The following is a 20,030-nucleotide window of genomic DNA, read 5'->3' on the forward strand; positions in this document are numbered from 1 at the left end:
ACAACTCTGAAAACTGCAGAAGTTAAAAAACATTTATTATATAATATTTGGTGAATACACAAAAAAATGTGTGATGAATGTCTGGTTTATGAAGAGAAACAACTATGAATCTACCGCCCCAACTTAGGAATTAGAACTTCACCAGTACCGTTAAAGCCAATTATGTGTTTCCCCAATTCTGTTCCTTGAATCACTCCAGAGTTCAACACAATCTTGAATTTTGTGATCACCATTCACTTGCTTTGGAAAAAACAACAACAACAACATAGTATCACCCTATGGGGTTGGATCCTATACAACATACTGTTTGGTTTGCTTTTTGACTTTTATATAAATAATATGATGCATGGGCATTCCTCTTTGGCTTAATTTTTTCATAGACTACTAGGTTTCTAAAATACACACTTGATTTTGCATTTTAGCTGACATGCATTCATTTTTTCAGCTGTCTAGTACTCCATTGTCTAAGTTAGAACTTAGCTTCTTCCATTCCCAGTCAATGAGCGTATAGGTTGTTCCCAGTTTTTTGTTATAACTAATAGGGCTGCCATGGTCATTTTTATTCAAGTCTCTTGGTGCACACACATGGGGGTTTCTCTAAGCTACATATCTGAGATTGAAATTGTGGGTCATCAGGTGTGCACATGTTCAGCCTTACAAGTGCTGCCAAATTGTTTTCCAGCGTGCTTGTACCCTTGAAAACTCTTCCCTTCCGCTGCCATGGTGGGTGAGAGTTCCAGTTGCTCCACGTCCTCACCAACACTCAGTATTACCAGAATTCTTCATAGTGTCTAACATGTCAGTCTTCATTCGCTTCCCTCTAATAAGATGAAGCATCTTTTCATTTGCTTATTGTGCATCCTGGTTTCTTTTTCAGTGAATACCTGTTCAAGCCTTTTACCCACTTTTCTGTTAGTTTGTTTAGTTTTCTCTTATTGCTTCGAGGCATTTTCAGGGAAGTTTTTTGGTTTTGTCCCTTAAGAGAGTTAGAATCTGAGACCCAAGATCACAGAGGACTGAGCTGGGTCCCAAACCCGCATCTGCCTAACTCCAGGGCTCTTCGTACCAGTCCCTTTGCCTCTCATTCATTCGTTCATTTTTCAAGTGTCTATTGATGACCTTCTCGGTAAATGTTGGAGAGGGAGGAGAGGTTGTGGTTGAGACTGTAGACCCTAGACCGCCTCTGCTTGAGTTATAATCTCTTCCCAGCCACTCACGAGCTGTAACCTTGGGTAAATTTCTAACCAATCTGTACCTTAGTTTCCTTATCTATAAAATAAGGATGATACTAACAGTACCTCTTTCATGGGGTTGATGTATGGGGATCGAATGTGTTAATTCATATAAAAGGGTTTAGGACTGTATCCAGCACAGCCAGTGCTGAATAAATAACCAGCACATGCCAGGCACTAAGCCGGCAGGGTACTTGTTCTGGGACCTGGGTTTGAAAAGACAGACGAGGACACTGCCCTCGTGGAGCTCTCTGTCCAGTGGAAGGAGACAGACACAAAACAGGCAAATTGACTGATTGCTTGATTGATGTGACTTGCAAGAAGCACAAGGAAGAAAACCACAGGTGACAAGAGAGAGTGACCAGAGTGACTCAGCTGGGTGGTCATGCAAGCCCCCTGGAAGAGGTGACATTTAGGCTGAAGTGGAGAGGATGAGAAAGAGCCACTCAGGCAAAAAGCAGAGAGAAGGGTGCAGGGAAGGGTGAATGCAAAGGCCCCGAGGCAGGAAGAATAGGGCATGTCCAAGAGACTGCCGAGAGAGCAGCGTGGCTGGAGCCAAGGAGGCAGGCAAGGGGCAGGAGAGGAGGGTGGGGAAGCCACCAGGGTGAAGAGTCTGGAATTTATTCCAAGTGCAGTGGGAGGTTGCAGACAGTAAAGTGTTTCTTGTGTTTTTAAAAGATCACTCTGGCTGCTGTGTAAAGATCAACTATCTATGAATTCATCTAAATACTTCTTGTTGCCACTAGTATTTTTAGCCAGTACCCCCTCTGTGCAAAGCAAAACTTCCCTTTATTGGTCTTAAATTTACTGCTTTCGGGTTTCAAGGGGAGCCCCCTTCTGCCTTGTATCTGAGGGTTATTGGGCCCCATGTGAGATCTCCGGTCAAGATTTTTAGAGTGGCTGAGAGGGAGGTCTCCCAGCTGACACCTTACCTGCTCTGTGATGTTTCCCCATCTGTAAAATGAAAATGATGAGAGTGGCCACCTCAGAGAGGCTGCGACGGCGAAAGGAGATGCAGCTTGGCGGCCGGAAGTGATCAGTGTAGGCTGGCAGTGCGAAGATGACAATGGTGGTGTTGACGATGAGAATGATGGGGTGATGGTGGTGATGGGGATTCTGCTGCACAATCTTGGGTGAGTCACTGAGCCTCTCAAGCCTGAGCTGAGAAATAAAATAAAATCAGGGTGTTGTAAAAGAAAGCTGGAAAATAAGGATGTTGGACCAGGTGAACTGGGGGGACCAGCCCAGCCCTGATATCCTAGAATTCTGTGATTTAGACCCTCTCTTCCTCCTTTCAGCCTGGGTTACTCTCTTCCCTGCAGTTTTGCTGTTCCCTACTGACATGTGATGAGAGAGGGAGTAGCTTGGCAGAGAGAAGACTGGCCTGGAGTCAGGAGGCCTGAGATTCCAGCTGTTCCATCTATGCTGGAGTCCTCACCCCAGTGCACTTAACTCACATTTGAACACACACGTGGAAGGAGAGAAGAGAGAGAGCAACGTGCAAGAGTCCCACTGCAGAGTCCCACTCCCATCCCACCTCATGAGCACTCACACCTTGATGGGACGGGACCTAATGTGACCTAACCTGGTCCCCCAGTTGGTCCCAATTCCCCCACATCCAGCAAATTGTGAGCTCTCACTGTGCCCAGTGTGATCCTGGCATTCAAAGGATTTTCTAATGTGTGGCCCTAAATACAAGCCAACATTTTCACCTGGTGGTCAGTGGAAGCTACAGCTATCTGTAGCAACACAGGAGTGTGAGCCTACTGTATTCGCTGTTAGCTGATAGATGACCCTGCTTCCTGTTTCCCTGAAAAAACAGAAGCAATCAGAAGGAAGCTTCCCCAGACTCCCACCTGGCCCTCCGCTCACCCGCCATCCTCTGTGCCCTTTCTCTGCCTCTTCCTCGTTAATCGCTACTTGGATGCCTTGTGTGTACTTCTAAGACCACGCCTTCCACTAGGGCGATGCACTGGGTCCCTCTGGCTCCCAGAGGCATCCAGCAATTCCTCCTGTCTCTCCTAAAGCATCCGATTTCCTCCACTTCTGTTAGTTATTCCCATCAGCACGCAACCATGCTGCAATTCTCCCGGTCTTGAATGCACGTGCATGCACACGCTCATACACACACACACGCACACGCTCATACACACACACACACACACACACACAAACACACACACAAACACAGTCTTCTTTGCTTCCCTTGACAGTAAAACTTATCCAAGAGTTTTCTGGATTGACACTCTCCCTCTGTCTCTTTTTTTTTTTAATATTTTATTTGTCCATCTTAAATTTAGATCCTTATCCATGTGCAGATTTTGCTATATTTCCATTATTATGCTCCACAGGATTTGACATTCCACCCACCTCTTCTGTTGAAAAAGTCATGCCTGTTTTTTGTGTTGAGCTTTTTTTTAGGGGTGGTGGTAGGAAGAGGTAATTAGGTTTATTTATTTATTTTCTAAAGGAGGTACTGGGGGTTGAACCCAGGACCTCGTGCATGCTAAGCATGTGATCTACCACTGAGCTATACCCTCCCCCACACATTGAGCCTCTTAATTGCTCTTTTCCCTTTCCCTCCCTCTTCAGTTCACTCTAGTTGAGCTTTCACCCCCACCACTTGTCAAGGTCCTCAGTGATTTCATGTTGCCTAATGCAGTGGTCACTTCTGGGGGTCCTCAGCAGCAGCATCTGACCAGGTGATTGAACCTTCCTCCTTGTACACATCCTTTCTGGACCTTCCTGGACCCCATTCTCTCAGTTCCCTGAGATCTCTGGTTCGACCTCAGAGGACCCATTTTCAATCTCCTCCCTCCTCTTCCCGACGTGCACATGCTGGAAGTCAGCCCTTGAACGTCTCCTCTCCTCCAGCTCACTCTCCCATCTTTCCTGACGCTTTAAATGCATCCTATATACGATGACTACAGATTTGTTTCTCTGGCGCAGACCTTCCCAGTCAACTCCAGAATCATACATCACTACTCAGACGTCCAACAAGAAACCCACACTTACTGTGCCCGCAACTGAACTCTTCGTTTTTAACCTCAAACCTGATCCTCCCTTGGTCTGCCCATCTCAGGAAATGGCAGCTCTATCCTTCCTGTTGCTCAGGCCATAGCTTGAGTCATCCTGGACTCCTCTGTCCCACGTGCACGTGTGATTCAGCACAAATTGCATCCGTCCTTCCTTCAGAAGATGTCTAGAACTGACTCTCATCACCTCCACAGCTACTGCATGAATCCAAGGCACCATTTTTTCTTGCCTGGGTTTGTGTTAAAGCCTCCCAGTGGAGCTCAGTTCCCTCCCTTTTCCTCCCTCCATGTTCCATTCTCCATGTCATAGCCAGCATGATCTTTTATAACATGAGTGAAATCACTTCATTCCAGTGGCTCCCTTCTCATTTGGAGAAAATCTTCACACTTTACCAAGGCTTAGAAGGTCTTGCTTGAGCTGAGCACACCCTTTCTCACCTTATCTCCTCCTACTTTCACCTCCCTCACTGCAGCTACCCTGGCATCCCTGCTTGGGGAGAAGCCCAAGCACAATCGCACCTCAGGGCCTTTGCACTTGCTGTTCCCTTTGCCTCGAGCGGACTCTGGCCCATTTATCCACCCACAGGGCTCACTTCTGCTCATCAGTATAGAGGCCTTCCCTGGCCACCTTACATAAAATAGCACCCCACCCCCCTCACCTCTGGCACTTTCTAGTCCTCTCTCCTGCTTCACTTTCTCCATAGCACTCATCACTGTCGAACAGACATGCTAAATATTTTCCTGTTTATTGTAACTCTTCCCCCTAGAATGTCAGCTCCACAAAGGCAAAGACTTTGTTTCATCCTCTGCCGTATTGTGCTGATCAGGATAATGGCTCCAGAACCTAGCTCGTAGTGGCTGCTGAATTCATATGTTAAATGAAAAAAAGGGTATGAATAACCCAGAAGCTATTTGTTGGTATCCACTGTGGCATCTTCCTTAAGGACTTTCAAGCACCAGCTCATTCAACAAACATTTTATGAGGTATTTTATCCACGTGTCAACTTAAAAACCCAGCCTCCAGGAGGATGAATTTCCACTGTGTTCTCTGTGTCATGGCCCTCCCTAGGCTCTGTCTGTGAGATACAGAAACCATCTGTCCAACATGAATTTGCTGAGCATCAGTCACGTGCCAACCATTGTGCCAGGGTCTGAAATTCAAAAAGGAGCAGCCCAAATAAGATCATCTCTGGAGAGAGAGGTAGAAAATATATAATGTAAACACACAGTTGCCCTAAGAGTAACAATATTGGTGAGGATGTGGGTGACAGTACCAGTGGAAGTGTTAATGGGTACAACCTTGCAGAAGGCAGGTCCTTTTGCTCCTCAATCTCCAGTCTAGGAATTTACCCTCAGAAGTTTATCACCCAAAGGCAAAAAGACTCAGAGATGTTCACTGAACTTTTTCTTCCCATTATAGTGAAAGATTGGAAACTCCAATGTCCAATCATAAGAGGTTGGTTATGAAAGTTATGATAAATTCATCCAGTGGATACTAAGGGGCCATAAACATGATGTTATAGAAGAGTATTTGCTGAAACTTGAGAAGATATTTGCAATGTATTATTAAAAGTAAAAATAAAAAATTTAAGATAGCAGAACAACATGTGTATCATTCTTTTTTTAAAAAAAGATTTATTTATTTTATATTGTCTTTTCGGGGCAGCTAATTAGGTTTATTTTTATTTATTTACTTTTTTAATGAAGGTACTGGGGATTGAACTCAGGACCTCATGCACGCTAAACACGCACTCTGCCACTGAGCTATACCTTCCCCCTCATTCTTTTTTTCAATTGAAGTATAGTTGATTTACAATATTGTGTTATTTTCTGGTGTACAACATAGTAATTAAGTTATACATATATATTCTTTTTTTGTATTTTTTATTATAGGTTATTACACGTTATTAAATATAGTTCCCTGTGCTATACAGTAGGACCTTGTTTATCTGTCTTGTGTATGATAGTATCTGCAAATTCCAAACTCCTGATTTATCCCTCCCCCCTTCCTCTTTGTTAACCATAAGTTTGTTTTCTATGTCTGTGAGTCTGTTTCTGTTTTGTAAAAAAGTTCATTTCTGTCATTTTTTTAGATGCCGTATATAAGCGATATCATATGATATTTGTTTTTTTCTGTCTGATTTACTTCACTTAGTATGACAATCTCCAGATCTATCCATGTTGCTGCAAATGGCATTATTTCATTCTTTTTTTATGGCTGAGTAGTATTCAATGCATGTCATTCTTTTTTTTTTTTCCCCTAAGGTTTTTTTTGGGGGGGGTAATTAAGTTTATTTATTTATTAATTCTTTATTAATGGAGGTACTGGGGATTGAACCCAGGACCTTGTGCATGCTAAGCACACACTCTACCACCGAGCTATACCCTCCCCCCGCATGTCATTCTTATATACACGTACTTGTATGTGTTTCGATTCAGGCAGACATTTAGAAAGCGAGCGCCAATGTGTTTAAGTGGGGTGGTTTCAGCTGTTGAACTGAGGAGGCAGATGTAAGGGTGTTTATTGGGCTACTTTTTCCACCTTTCTGCATGTTTGAAAAGAAATCGTACAAGAAAAATTTGAAAGAAAATGTGGTTATTTGGGAATAGAGTGATTTGGGGAGACAGTTTTCTTCTTTGTAGTTTATGTATTTCATTTAATTTTCTATAATGAGCATCTACTACTTTTGCAAAAATAATGAAGTGATTTCAAAATAAAAGATAGCTTTTGTCATACAAAATACTTTATTTAGACAAAGAATAGTTGCCATGATAGTTAAAAAAAAAAAAGACAATACAAATACTTGCAAATAGAGAATTGGGAAAATAAATAATGGTAGTCATACAAATACTGTGCTACTGTTTAAAAAGGTGTTATATAAAAGATATTTATAGTACTTTTATAAGTGAAAAAACAGGCCATAAAACAGTTTATATAGTATTAACTCATTTTCAAAAAAACAGTATATAATGCCCACCCATAGGAAAAACTGGAAATATTCACTCCAAAATGTCAGCAGTGGTTTTCTTTGGGAAATGGAATTACAGGTTGCTTTTTTCCCATCCTTTTCTTATTTGTATGTCAGAAGTCAGTTTTGTCCAATAGAACTTTCTGCAGTGATGGAATCGTTCTGTATCTGCTCTGTCCAATATGGTAGCACTAGCCACATGTGGCTACTGAGCACTTGAAGTGTGGCCAGTGAGACTGAAGAATTGAATTTTAAATTTTATTTAATTTTAATTAATGTCAATCTCAATGGCCACGTGTAGTAAGTGACTATTGCACTGGGCAGCTCAGTTCTAAATTGTTTACAAGGAACACACACTGGCTTTGCAAAGAGGAAAGAGAGCTTTTCTTTCTTGTTATCTTGTTTGTCCATTTGCTCTGCCCTGCTGCTTACAGAGTTCCTTTGAGATCTCAGCAAGAGTCAGTGAGTGTGAGGGCTTTGCAAACTGTAAAGTCCTGTGCTCGGGAAATGCTGCTGTATGTGACTCTTCTTCCTCTTGCCTGGGCCCCTTTCCCTCCCTGCTTTTGGGCTCTGAGCTAGAGCCCTGACTAGAGAAAGCATCTCTGAGTGGTTTCTGGAAGGGGGTCTGGGGTCTGGACCCTGTAGCTAAGGAGGAATTCATTCGCTCATCCATTCATTAAACAGCCATTGCACACCCTCCCCGTCCTGACCAGGCCCTGCACTAGGCACCAGATACAGAGGGACTGTGACGTGTGGAAGCTGCCCACGTGGAGATTAAAGTCCAGGCTTGGGATGCATGGAGTGGAGAATCACAGGGTGTGGACACAGAGGCCTGGCTTTGAGTCCCAGCTCAGCCTCCTTTGAGCAGGCCACTCGGTCTTCCTAAGCCTCCGTTTTCTCTTGTGTAAAAGCAGGAAAACAGTGTCACTGCCTTGCCGACCCCACAGGGTTGATCAGGGCTGGGGAAGTGAATTGCAAAGGCCTGCAGAGATGTTCATGGCCAATGGACACAGTGTCCTGGGGAATAAGTGGTCCGTACCAGCCAGTTCCAATGCCCACTGTAGATATTATTACTGGTGATACTTTATCACAACACACCATGGTTTTTATAAGCATAGTTAAAATATCAACTTTTACGAAGGCTACAAAAAGATGTAATCATTCATCCGTAGGACATATGTTGAACCCCCATGGTTTTCCAGGCCAACGTGATGTAGGTTCTGTCTGGAAATACAGACCTGGATTACAGCCCTTCTGGTAGAAACCGGAATTCATTCAGCCATTCCACTGGTATACGCCAGGCCACTAGGGACGCAATGGAACAAGACAGCCTCTGCTCTCAGGAAGCTTTCAAAGGAAATGAGGGAGGCAGATAGTCATCAAATAGTAACCCAAATATATAATTAGAAGCTGTGATAAGGGTTAAGAGGAGCAAGAACAGAGAGGTAGGAAGGCGTATCATGGGGGATCTTGGGTTAGTAGTGGTGAGAGGGTCAGAGATGATGTATCTGAGAGGATCAGGATCTGAAGGAGTTTAATAAGAGGTGAAGGGGTGGGGAAAGAGGGTCCAGGTGGAAGAAACAGTATGTGCAAAGGCCTGAGGTGGGAGGAGGAAGAGCACTCCGAGGCCTTGCGGCTAGAACCCGCAGGAAGGCAGAAGAGATGGGTTACGTTACCTGGCTGAGGAGGGGCGGAGCCCGCAGGGTCCCGTGGACCATGGGAGCCAGTAAAGGGTTCCATGGGAGGGCGGTGAGAGAAGCTGTTCGTTCTGGGAAGAACACTGCAGGGGCAGAGTGGAAACAGGGTGGGCACAAGGGTGGCTGGTGTAAGGGAGGTGGCACTGGGGATGCAGGCAAGAGGAGACTTGAGAGCTGTATGGGAGGGAAGTAACTTGGTGTTGGATTCGCCCTGGGGGAAGTGGCAAGAGGGATCCTAGTGCGATAAGATCCGTGATGGAGGAAGGTCTGATTAAGGCTGACTTGAGGGGCCTGGGGCAGGTCTCCCAGGTGGAGGGGATCTCCCTGGGCTGTGGGACAGGCTGCAGCACCCCTGGTGGAGAGACAGGGGAAAGACAGTCTCTGCAGATGAACCCGTGGAGCAAAACTTTTGTGTGCTTGGGGAGCCCGCCGGAAATGAAATTAACATTTGTTGAGTACTGGCCACGCTCCAGGCCCTATTCCCAATGCTTTATTTTCACCACCTCATTTAACTCCCACAAAAACCCTACGAGGTTGATGTTATTATCACTCCCACTTTACAGATGAAAAAACTGAGGCTCAAAGAGGCTCCGCAGCTGGGACACCAGCCAGGCTGACTCCCGACCTGCCGTTGGGCCATGGTGTCAAACTGCTCTTGTAGTTTGGGGTGACTAGAGCCTGGAAGGGTTGGAGAGGTGAGAGGGATGAGGCCAAGGCTGGAGAGACGGGCTGGGACCAAATCCTGAAGGGCTGCATGCGTCCAGTTAGGGGATCTGGACTTTACCGTGGCAGAATATGTAGTGTGTTCTTAGGGTGAGGATGATGAGATCACATGCTTTTTTTTTTTTTTTTTTTTTTTGAGAAGTCACTTTAGGACCAGACAGGGGGAGAAAAGCCAGAGAGGGAGAGACAGGCAGGGTGTGTATGGAAGCTCAGGGGAGAGGCCACTGCAATAGCAGAAGATGGGCGTGCAAGGCTGGAGCTGCAGGGCTCCGGACAGGGGTGGACCCCAGACAGACAGTTCCAGGTTCTATTTAACAGGCTGGTTGGCAGGCGGGATGTGAGGAAAGAGCAATAAAACTTGAGTAACTGAATGGTGCTGATTACTTTATTCATGCAGACAGACCTACTTAAGCACCTACTAAGTGCCAGGTCCTGAGTGAAGTGCTGAGAACACAAATAAAAAAGATGAGCTTGCTGGCCCAAAGAAGCCAGGAAGGGAGGTGGGAAACCCTGGAAGAGGAGAAGGGAGGGGAGGGCAATGATGAGTTTGGTTGGGGGTGTACTGAGTTAGAGGGGCCAGGGGTAGCCATGTGGCATTATCTAATGGGCTCTGAAGAGACAGTCTGGGACTTGGGAGAGAGGTCGACTTTGAGATACGTGATTTTGAAAATCAAATCTTGAATTGCTGTTCCGCACCCCTCCCTCCGGAGGGAAGACTTCATGTTGTTTACTGCCAACTTTTTGTTTACTTTTCAGATTTGTACTACAAGGCTTAATAATAAAATCGAAGTTTTTTGGGAAAAAAAACTTCCCAGAAATCATTGAATTGTACACTTAAAATGAGTAAATTTTTATGTTATATAAATTAACACTCAATAAGGTTTAAAAATGCACTTAGAGGGGGGAGGATATAGCTCAGTGGTAGAGCGCATGCTTAGCATGCATGAGGTCCTAGGTTCAATCCCCAGTACTTTCATTAAAATAAATGAATAAATAAAACTAGTTACCTCCCTACCCAAATAAAAAGTACAAATAAATCCATTCTGACAATCCCTGCCTTAAAAAAAAATGCAATTAGGAAAAAAAGTCTCTAGGAAGTCACAAAACATGGATAGAGGGAACATTCCACACAGAGGGCAGGAGTGAAAGCCTGGGTGACGTGACCAGATGTGGGCAGTACGGTGTGGATGAATTTGGGCAGCTCGGAAGGGAACAGGAGACAGCGCCTGTCTTTCAGAGCAGCTGTACTAGTCACGTCACTGAGCACTGACCCCCTGCAGGTGCTGCAGGAACTTTTCATCCTAGATGGAATCAATCCTCCAAACAGAGGGATGCCATCCTTGTTTTACAGATGGGGAAACTGAGGTTCAGAGAGGTTAAGTAAGTTACCCAAACTCACATTGCCTTTATTAAAGGGGTAGAATCAGTCCAGCTCCAAAATTCGGCTCTTCATGAACACTCTAGACCAGGTTTTGCCACATAAAACAAACATACCTATCCAAGCAGGGGAAGGCAGTATGGGCTGGGACCTGGGAGCTCACTGCAGGAAAACGAGGAGCCGAGACACTGGCGCTACGATGGCGCCATCTGCTGGCCAAGATGTGGAACTTGGCGGGCAAGGGGAAGGTGCTCATTTCCAGCACAATTCTTTTTTTTTTTTTTTTTTTAATTTATTTCTCTTTTTTGGAGGTGGGTGGGTAATGAGATTATTTATTTATTTATTTTAATGGAGGCACTGGGGATTGAACCCAGGACCTCATGCATGCTAAGCACGCGCTCTCCCACTGAGCGATACCCCCCACTCCCAGCACACTTCTTTGTTTGCCCTCTCCTCACCGTGGTTGCCTCCCAACAGCCCTGGATGGCTGCTAGGCAGGATTATTGTCTGGCTTCAGTTTACCAACAAAGAGACCGGGGCTCAGAGAGAAGAAGTGACTTCTCCGAGATGACTCAGAGAAGTAGAGGAGGACCTAGGATTCAAATCCATGCCGGTGAGATGCTGTCCACATCCCGTCTGCCCCCAGTGTGGATTTAGCCTCCAGAGTGTCCCCTGAGGGCATCTAGGAGCATCTGGGCCAATCCCCTTCTCTGTCTGGTTTACAGATGGGAAACAGCTCAGGTAGTGACCTGACCTACCCAGGTTTGTCTCTGCGGGGTTATGCCTGCAGGGTCTGCATGGGGTTTTCTGGGTTCTAAGGTGGGGCAGAAACCACCCCGCCTTGGGAATCCAAGCCAGAGGTGTTTCTCTTTGGGAAATGGCTGCCCTTTCTCCTTCCCCAACCCCTCAGGTATCCTGGGTCTCAGGTTCAGGAAGGAGGGAAGGGGGAAAAAGAAAGGAGGCCCAGTGGGAGGGGAGGAGTGGGTGGTGAGCTAGGAGGAGAGGGAGAGGCAGGGGCCCTGCAGGAGGCAGAAAAGTGGGGCCAGAGCAGGGTGAAGGCCAGCAGTAATGAAAGCGAGGACCCTAAGCTGAGCTACCACTGTTGAGGGACAGGCTTTACAAGGGTATCACCCTTAACCCTCTCAGTGACCCTGAGATGGGGGAAGGATTACTACCATCATTTACAGCTGGGGAACAATATCAGGGAATTTCAGTAACGTGCCCAAGGTTACAAGCAAATGAATATGAAGCTGGAATCTGAACACAGGAAGTGTGACTCCAGGAGAAAGGGACTGATGGAAAGCAGAGAGAAGGGGCCAGTGTGCTATCCAGACATCAGGCTGGGACTGGGGAGCACAGGGGTCCTGCTGCTGGGGGTCCTGTCATTGTGTGTGTGCATGTGTCCATGGCAGGGAGGGAGAATGTCTGAGTCTGTTGTCACACCTTGGTGACCACCTTGGAGCCCGAGTTGTCTGACTGTGGCTGAGCAAGCTGGGATTGGTGAGTGGCCTGAAAGGCTTCCTGTCCCCTACATGTGTGGGCTGATGTGTAGTCACCCTTCCCAATTCGGCTTAAAAGTCACCTCCTCTGGGAAGCCCTCCCACATTGCTGAACCGAGGTTAGATCCCCATGTTACACACTTGCAATGCTTCTCCTGCCAAGTGGTTAACTCTTTGTATTCATTCAGTAAATACAAGTTTGTCTGACCCAATTTGTAGTAGGCAGGTACCAAAACTCTAGAAAAAAATAGACATGCAGGGGTGAATGAACAGGACCCACTAGCCTGGAACATTTACTGTCTCTTGAGCTTCAGGCTGTGGGTTTTACAGACAGGAAGGAGAGCAATGGTTAATTCTCCTATGGGTTAATTTGAGATTTATCAAGCCAGTTTCCACCATGTCTTAATGTCCATCTTTCCACTCTAGTCTCCAGCCTGTGAGGGTCGAGATGACTGTCTTGATTCCTGCTATATTCCCAGTACGTAACACAAAACCTTGCACGGGGTCCTGGCATTAGGTAAATACTTGTTGAACAAATGAGTGTATGAATGAATGAAGCCCATGGGTTTGGGCACAGGCTGCAGAGGCCAAGTTTGTCATGAGGGCATGAGGGGAAGGGACCCAAGCAGGACTGGCACAGGGGAGTGGCAGGCCACTGTAGTCCCCTCCGTGATGGCCTCTCCTGGGGCTGCACCATGCAGTGCACAGCCTGGGGACCACATCCGGGGGCCCTGAGCCAGTGCTTCTGTGGTGGGCTGGCTTCCCTTAAAGGCTACTGGGAGACAAAGCCTGGAGAAGGCAAGCAGCGGGTCCCCCTTCTTCCCCACCCCCCACCCCAGATGGCTGGGCCCCCCTTTGCCCACATTCCCTCCTGGGAAACCCAGGAGGCTAAGCCACCCATCCTGGGGAAGAGGGCCAGGCCACCCACCAACACCTGGCCAGGTACTGCCCTCCAGCATCCCTGGGAACAGAGATAACGGAAATAGAAAACTCCCCCCTCCCCAGCTTCACCCTACCACACCTGATCCGGAAGGAGGGCTTAGACGGGAGAAAGCGGGCAAAGGGAGTCAGGCAGATGCCACTGTTCAGCTGTAAGGGGCAGGTGAGCCTCAGCCTCCTCACAGGCAAAGCAGTATAAGAACAGTGCCTATTTCGGAGTCCGCTGTGAAGATTACATGGTTTCGGGAGCACAGATAGTTAGGGGTTCAGTAAGCGGCAGGCGACACCGCTGCCGACATTGCACAGTGAGGAGTCGCCCCCTCGTGGTCGGCCCTCACCAACGCTAATGTCTACCTTCATCCAGTGCTGACCATGCACCACGTACATCCTTAGCACTTCATCTGCATTAATTCATTTAATCCTCATATGATGTTGTGCCCATTCTGCAATAAAGACAGGAAGTCTTAGGCATAGAAGGGCACGCGGTTTGTAAGGAGCAGAGCTGGGGTTTGAACCCAGACAGTCTGGTTCCAGAGTGGCTGTCCCTAACCCCTAACCCATAACCCCTCACCCCTCTGCCACATACTTGTATTGTCTGGTCATGAGCTTTTTTCACGTTGCTGTGTCATTAGGAATGATCATCCTCTTAGGCTCGCTGCACTTTATTCTGCTCAGCATTTTCTGATCACTTATTGGTGCAAGGCCCTGTGCTGGGATAGAAAAGGAGACAACAGAGAGCTCCCAGCTGGGCGGGAGACAGACACTTACACAAATACCCATGCTAGCAAGTGATGGGTTCAGTGATAGTGCTTCTATAAGGCGCAGAGGAGGGAAGGATACACCTTAGGACAGATGACTCGAAGCAGAATGATTGGCTTAAGGAGAATGGCTCTGACATCCATCTGTTTGCATTAGTGATTCTCTAACGTTTTGGTCCCAGGAGCATTATCAAGGACACTACAGACCTTTTGTTTATGTGGGTTATATCTTTTCAACATTTGCCGTATTGAAAATTAAATTCGAGAAATGCTTAGAACCAGAGCATATGTAAACACACATTCCATTTTCCATCAGAACAATGGCACAGCTGTGTCCCAGGACCTGTGCTCCAGCAGAAGAGTGGGAACAAAAACCCCAGCTCCCAGGTCCAACTTTACAAGAAGCAGAGGTAAAGCTTTAAAAAAAAATTAGATTTTAATACTGGCATTACAGTTGGGCAGTGTGGCAGAACCGCTTAGTGAACTAGGGAAATATTTCTCCTCCCGTGGATAAGTACCAGCTGCCGGGAACCCTAGCAGCCTCAGCCTGCCCCGGAGATTCTCCCACTATTGTAAATCATTCTAGAAAGAATACCCCTGTAATTATATTTCCTTTTGATAAATACCTAGAATTGAATTATTGAGTCAAAAGGATGCACATTTTAAGGCTTCAGAGTCACATTTCCAAAATGCCATGCAGAATGTTTATGTCAGTTGAAATTCCCACCAAGAAAGCATGAGAGTGCCCATCTTCCTGTGTCTCTCCCCAACCATGCATGGTCTTCATACTTTTTCTAATGTTTGAAAACCCAGAAGGTGAAAAATGGTATATTGCTTTCATTTGCATTTCTTTGATTCTTAGAAATGTTGACTATTCTTTCTTGATTTATTGATTTATCTATTGACAAGGCCTCTTTTTATTGATTTTGGAGGGGTGAGGTAATTGGGTTTATTTATTTTGAATTTTTTTGGTGGGGGGACGTAATTAGGTTTATTTTTTTATTCTTAGAGGAGGTGCTGGGGATTGAACCCAGGACCTCGTGCATGCTAAGCATGTGCTCTACCACTTGAGCTATACCCTCCCCCACTTTTTATTGATTTAAAAGAAATCTTTGTATATTAAGATGCTGCAACTGCAAACTGTAAATTCTTGACTCTAGACCTGATGTGGGGATTGCCTCTTTCTCTCCTACCTCCTCTAGCCTCCTCCATGGAACTAGGAGAGGAATTACTTTTACTCATTTCAGAAAGGCTTTTTGTAGGAGAAATCTTGAGAAGATGGAAAATAAGAGATACTGAGAGATTCCGAGTACTTTTTATTTTGGAGGACTTTCCTCTCCAATCTACCCTTCCCTGCTTTGAACTGTGGAAAGGTTGCTGTGTTCTTTGGTAGCAAAATAACTGAGTCACGACCAAGTGTGATCTTTCTGGGTTGCAACACTCTAGGCCAAGTGCGTCCCCATCCAGGAAATCGCACTTTTGTGCTGTGCTGACTGAGGTAAGACCCAGCGCATTGTCGGCTCAGCAAGCCTTGATTCATGATGTCTCTGCTGCTCCCCAGCTGTGTGTCCTTACACAAGTCCCTTAACCTCTCTGTGCGTCAATTCCCTCTGGAATGGGGGAAACATTACTCACCTCTTCACAAGGGTTGTTGTGAATATGAGAGCAGGTAATGTGTGTGTAAAGCACTGGACTCAGTGCTTGGCACAGTGTAGGTGCTCGAGAAACCTCTGTCAAATTAATAACTGACAGTTGTCTTCCTTTCAGTTTGATCTTACTGTGGTGTGTGTGTATGTGTGTGTGTGTCCTTGTTTAGCTTTCTCTTTTTTTTCTACTGAAATCGTACTCAGCTTTTCAGAAAAATAATAAACCAAACCTCTGCGCATTAACCTAGGTGGGTTAGAAACCTTTGGTGACAAGGAACAGAAGTTAATTGGGAGCTTAATAGAAAAGAAGAAAGTGGGGCAAATCCATTACAAACACTCAGAGTGTCTCACGGTCGAAGAGCTCAAAATGGGGACTCCTCTCTGCTTCTCCCGGTAGGTCTGCTATGTTCCTCTCTCTGTTTCTCTCTCCGTCCCTCTAGACTTTCCCTGCCACTGTGGCCACCAGCTCCTGCTACTCCCAGTTCCAGTCTCAGCCACGTGCAGAGACTCGCTAACTGACCCTGAATCCCAAAATCACATTCCTGCTCAAATCTCAGATCCAACCAGGTGCTGTCCTTTGAAAAGTACACAGTCAGTCCCTGGAGGACAAAGGAGCTCATCAAAGCTGCTTTTTGTAGGCAGGGAAAGACTGGGCCAGCTGAGAAGCTTGAGTTCTCTGAGAGACTGGGTGGACGTGACTAGAAATTGATATCAGAGCTCAAAGAATTGACCCCAGAAGGTCATAGCCTGAAAGAGATTCACATATTATCTAGTTCAAACTCTGCCCACATTTAAAACAATTTTTTTTATAAAGAAGGAATGAGGTCCAGACATATGTGGTTTGTCCACATACAATTTGGACACATACATGTCCACAGCCTCCCAGTCAGTCAGTGACAGAGCTGGAACCAGAAGTCAGGTCTCCCGCCACCATGGCCCAGTCTCAGGCTCTCGAAGAGGTAGGGGTTATCATACTCCCCACTCTCTCAGGGAGTAAACTGAGGCAGAGAGCAGTCAGGTGGCATGCCCGAGATCCCCCAGCTGGATGGTGCCACAACTGGGGTCTGAGCCTGGGTCCCAGTTCTTCCCATGGCCCACTGTGGAAGAGGGAAGGTGGGAGGGAGAATCAGAGAGGAAGATGGAAGGGTAGAGTAGGGCAGGGGGAACAATGGGGAAGGGAGCTGAAGGGGGTGGGAGAGGAGAGAGCCTCACCCTGGACAGGATCACCCTCGACAAGCTTTTTCCCCAAGAGTGTTAGGCCCCTCCGTGCTGGTCATGGCTGTGAGTCTATCACCTCAAGGCTGCACCTTGTTCTTTTGCTCCATGACCTTGACCTTGCTCTTTCTCTCCAAGAGCAGGCTTCTTGGTGAACCTGATGAAGTGCCCCCAGGTGAGGCCTTTCCTCCCCACCCCCCATTTCCCTCCCTGTCACGTCTACCCTTCCCACCTGGGTGAAGGTTGGGTTCTGATGGGAAATAAAAGGTCAGAAAGCCCAACAGAGGACAAAAACTGGGACCTATCGGCTAAATTCAATGCTTGGAAGGTCTGGGTTTGGTCCCGACCTTCCAAGCATTGAGAAACTATTCCAAGCATTGAGTGAAAATAACAATTTTATGAAACTTGAAACATCTTAAAGAACCAGGTGTGATGACAGCAGGAGGAGATCCTGTGTCATGATCTTTCATCCTGCCTTTCATCCTGTTCTCCAGGTTGTCTTCATAGTAAAGAAAGATTTCTCTACACCCCAATTTTTATCAAATGTATGGAAACAAAAGTCAATGAGGGATGGATGTTTCAAGAAAAGTGGAAGTATCTTTGTGAAAGAGAGCTCATCTCTACAGGTTGAATTTTAAACAAACGGTGTTGCAGGAAGACAAGTGATGGTTTTCACCTGCCTGATCCCTGGAGGTGCTGAGTTTGCAACCTCTGCCTTGGCTGGTTCCAGCAGGTGTTTCTCAAAGATGGGGCATTTCGTTAGGAAGCACTCTCTCTATTGGACGGGAAAATCCACGCACGGAAGATGTTCAGCAACCCTGTCTACCCCTACTCCCTAGAAAATATCAGTAGTGCCCCCCAAACCTCTGAGAGGGTCCTGAGTGTAGGTTTTGACCCAGAATCTCTTTGGGGACTGGGCCAACATCTGGGTAGCCATAGCAGCACTGATATGGGCCTGGCGCAGGCTTGGTGCTCACAAGCTCTTGTCCTGTTCTGGTCAGTCCTTCCCTGAGGACCTAATAGGCGCCAGCACCATCTGGGCACTTCATATCCATGTCTCATCTAATCCTTACAACATCCAACTGAAATCAGTATCATGAAGCCCATTTTAGAGGTAAAAATGCTGAGGCTCTGAGAGGGTATGAAATGTGCCCAGGATCTCAAACTAGGAAAAACCAGGACCAGTATTTGAACTCAGCAGTGCTGACTCTAAGACCAGCTGTCTTGTACCTGCATGATCAGGCCACCCAGGATGGTGGTTTTCCTGCTCTCTGTACGTCCCTGCTTGACTAGAACCTGCTTCGCCTCCACCTACTCACATGACCGACATTCTGTCCCAGTCACAGAGCCCAGTCAGTAACTGCCTATGCACTTACCCGCCAGCCCAGCTAGTGATTGTTCTAATCTTTAGATCAGAACTACCTCCATTATGATAGTCTATTAAAGGGACATGCCCTGTGCTGATTTCCCTGGTAACTGATAGCCGATCTGATGTCAAGTCCCTCCATAACTGGTAACCTTCTTCCCACCCCCACCCCAGCGCCAACCTCTTCCTACTCTCAGCAAAGACTGCTGCCATGTCCTGCCGTCCGCCTCACAAGGTGGAGTGTCTCTCCAGGACCTTGCTTCAGACGTGTAAGATGCCCCTTACCATGGATGTCTCTGTTGCTGACTCCATGCTCTTTCTTCCATCTTTAGGCTGGGTGAGTACAGAGCGTGCAGGCCTGCGGGGTGCAGCCCAACTGCACCACACCACAGCTGCTTCTCAGAACACAAGGGGACACTAGAATGCCAGCCCCTGGGGGCTGTTGTTGCCCACATTCCCCTGTTAGTTAGGTGGAGGAGCCAGAAAACTCAGCTTCAGAGCCCATTCTCGTAACTGCTACCCAGGCTGTGTCAAACCCAGGTTCAACCCCAGCTCCATCCCTTGCCCACAGTAAAGGGATGCGTGAGGTATTAATGCTCTGGGACTTAGGACTCACTTCATGGGGTTGTGAGAATTACCTGCAATACTCCACATGGGCATCTGTTCGTGCATACAGTTGGCACTCAAGTGCAGACTACTGTCATTTATTACATTTGCTTAAAGCCTACCTTTTCTACAACTGACTTGAGAATTCTTAATCTTCTGCTCCACGTGTACATGGATATCTTTTTCTGATTATAAATGTAATGTCTAACATTTTACAATGAACATTTCATGTAGATATGAAGTATAAACTGCAACCCCCTGGCTTACAGATAACTTACTTTTCATGTAGCTCTTTCTAGATTTTTACAGGTGGACTCAAATTAAACATAATACTCTATTCACTTTTTCAAAAATGGAGGTACTGGGGATTGAACCCAGGACTTTGCATGTGCTTAGCGTGCACTCTACCACTGAGCTATACCTAGTCCCCTCTATAACACTTCTTATTTTAAAAAGTTCCTTGTCATTTAACATGTTGAATAGTTAGTGGATTTTTTTTTATTGCATCTCAAAGTACAGTAGTTTGTTTAGCCACGTCCATTATGAAATGAAAATGGTGATTAATGATTAGAGAAATTACTAGGTAACAGACACCAGACTAAGCAGTTTACACATACAGAACCCCAGAAAGAAGGGATTTTATTTCCATGTAAAATAAGAAAGCTGGAACGCAGTTAAGGAATAGCTCAAGGTCACCAGCTTCTAAGAATATTGTTCCTAATTTTTATTAAAAACTGCCATAAGCATTTTGGTAAATAAATCTTTGCATGTGTCCTCGATGACTTAATTAGAATAAGTTCCTAATGAAACAAAGAGTACGCATTATTTTGGAATCTTCTCACATATCCTGCCTAATCGTCCTGGAGAAAGATCAGAACTGCCATTGGCAATGTGTTCCTTTGGATGGTATTTGAACATTGACAAGCACTCCAGGCACTGTCCTTGGTGCTGAGGGTACCATGGTGAA

Source organism: Camelus ferus, chromosome 13 (genome assembly GCF_009834535.1).
Source record: "Camelus ferus isolate YT-003-E chromosome 13, BCGSAC_Cfer_1.0, whole genome shotgun sequence".
Lineage (NCBI taxonomy): Eukaryota > Metazoa > Chordata > Mammalia > Artiodactyla > Camelidae > Camelus > Camelus ferus.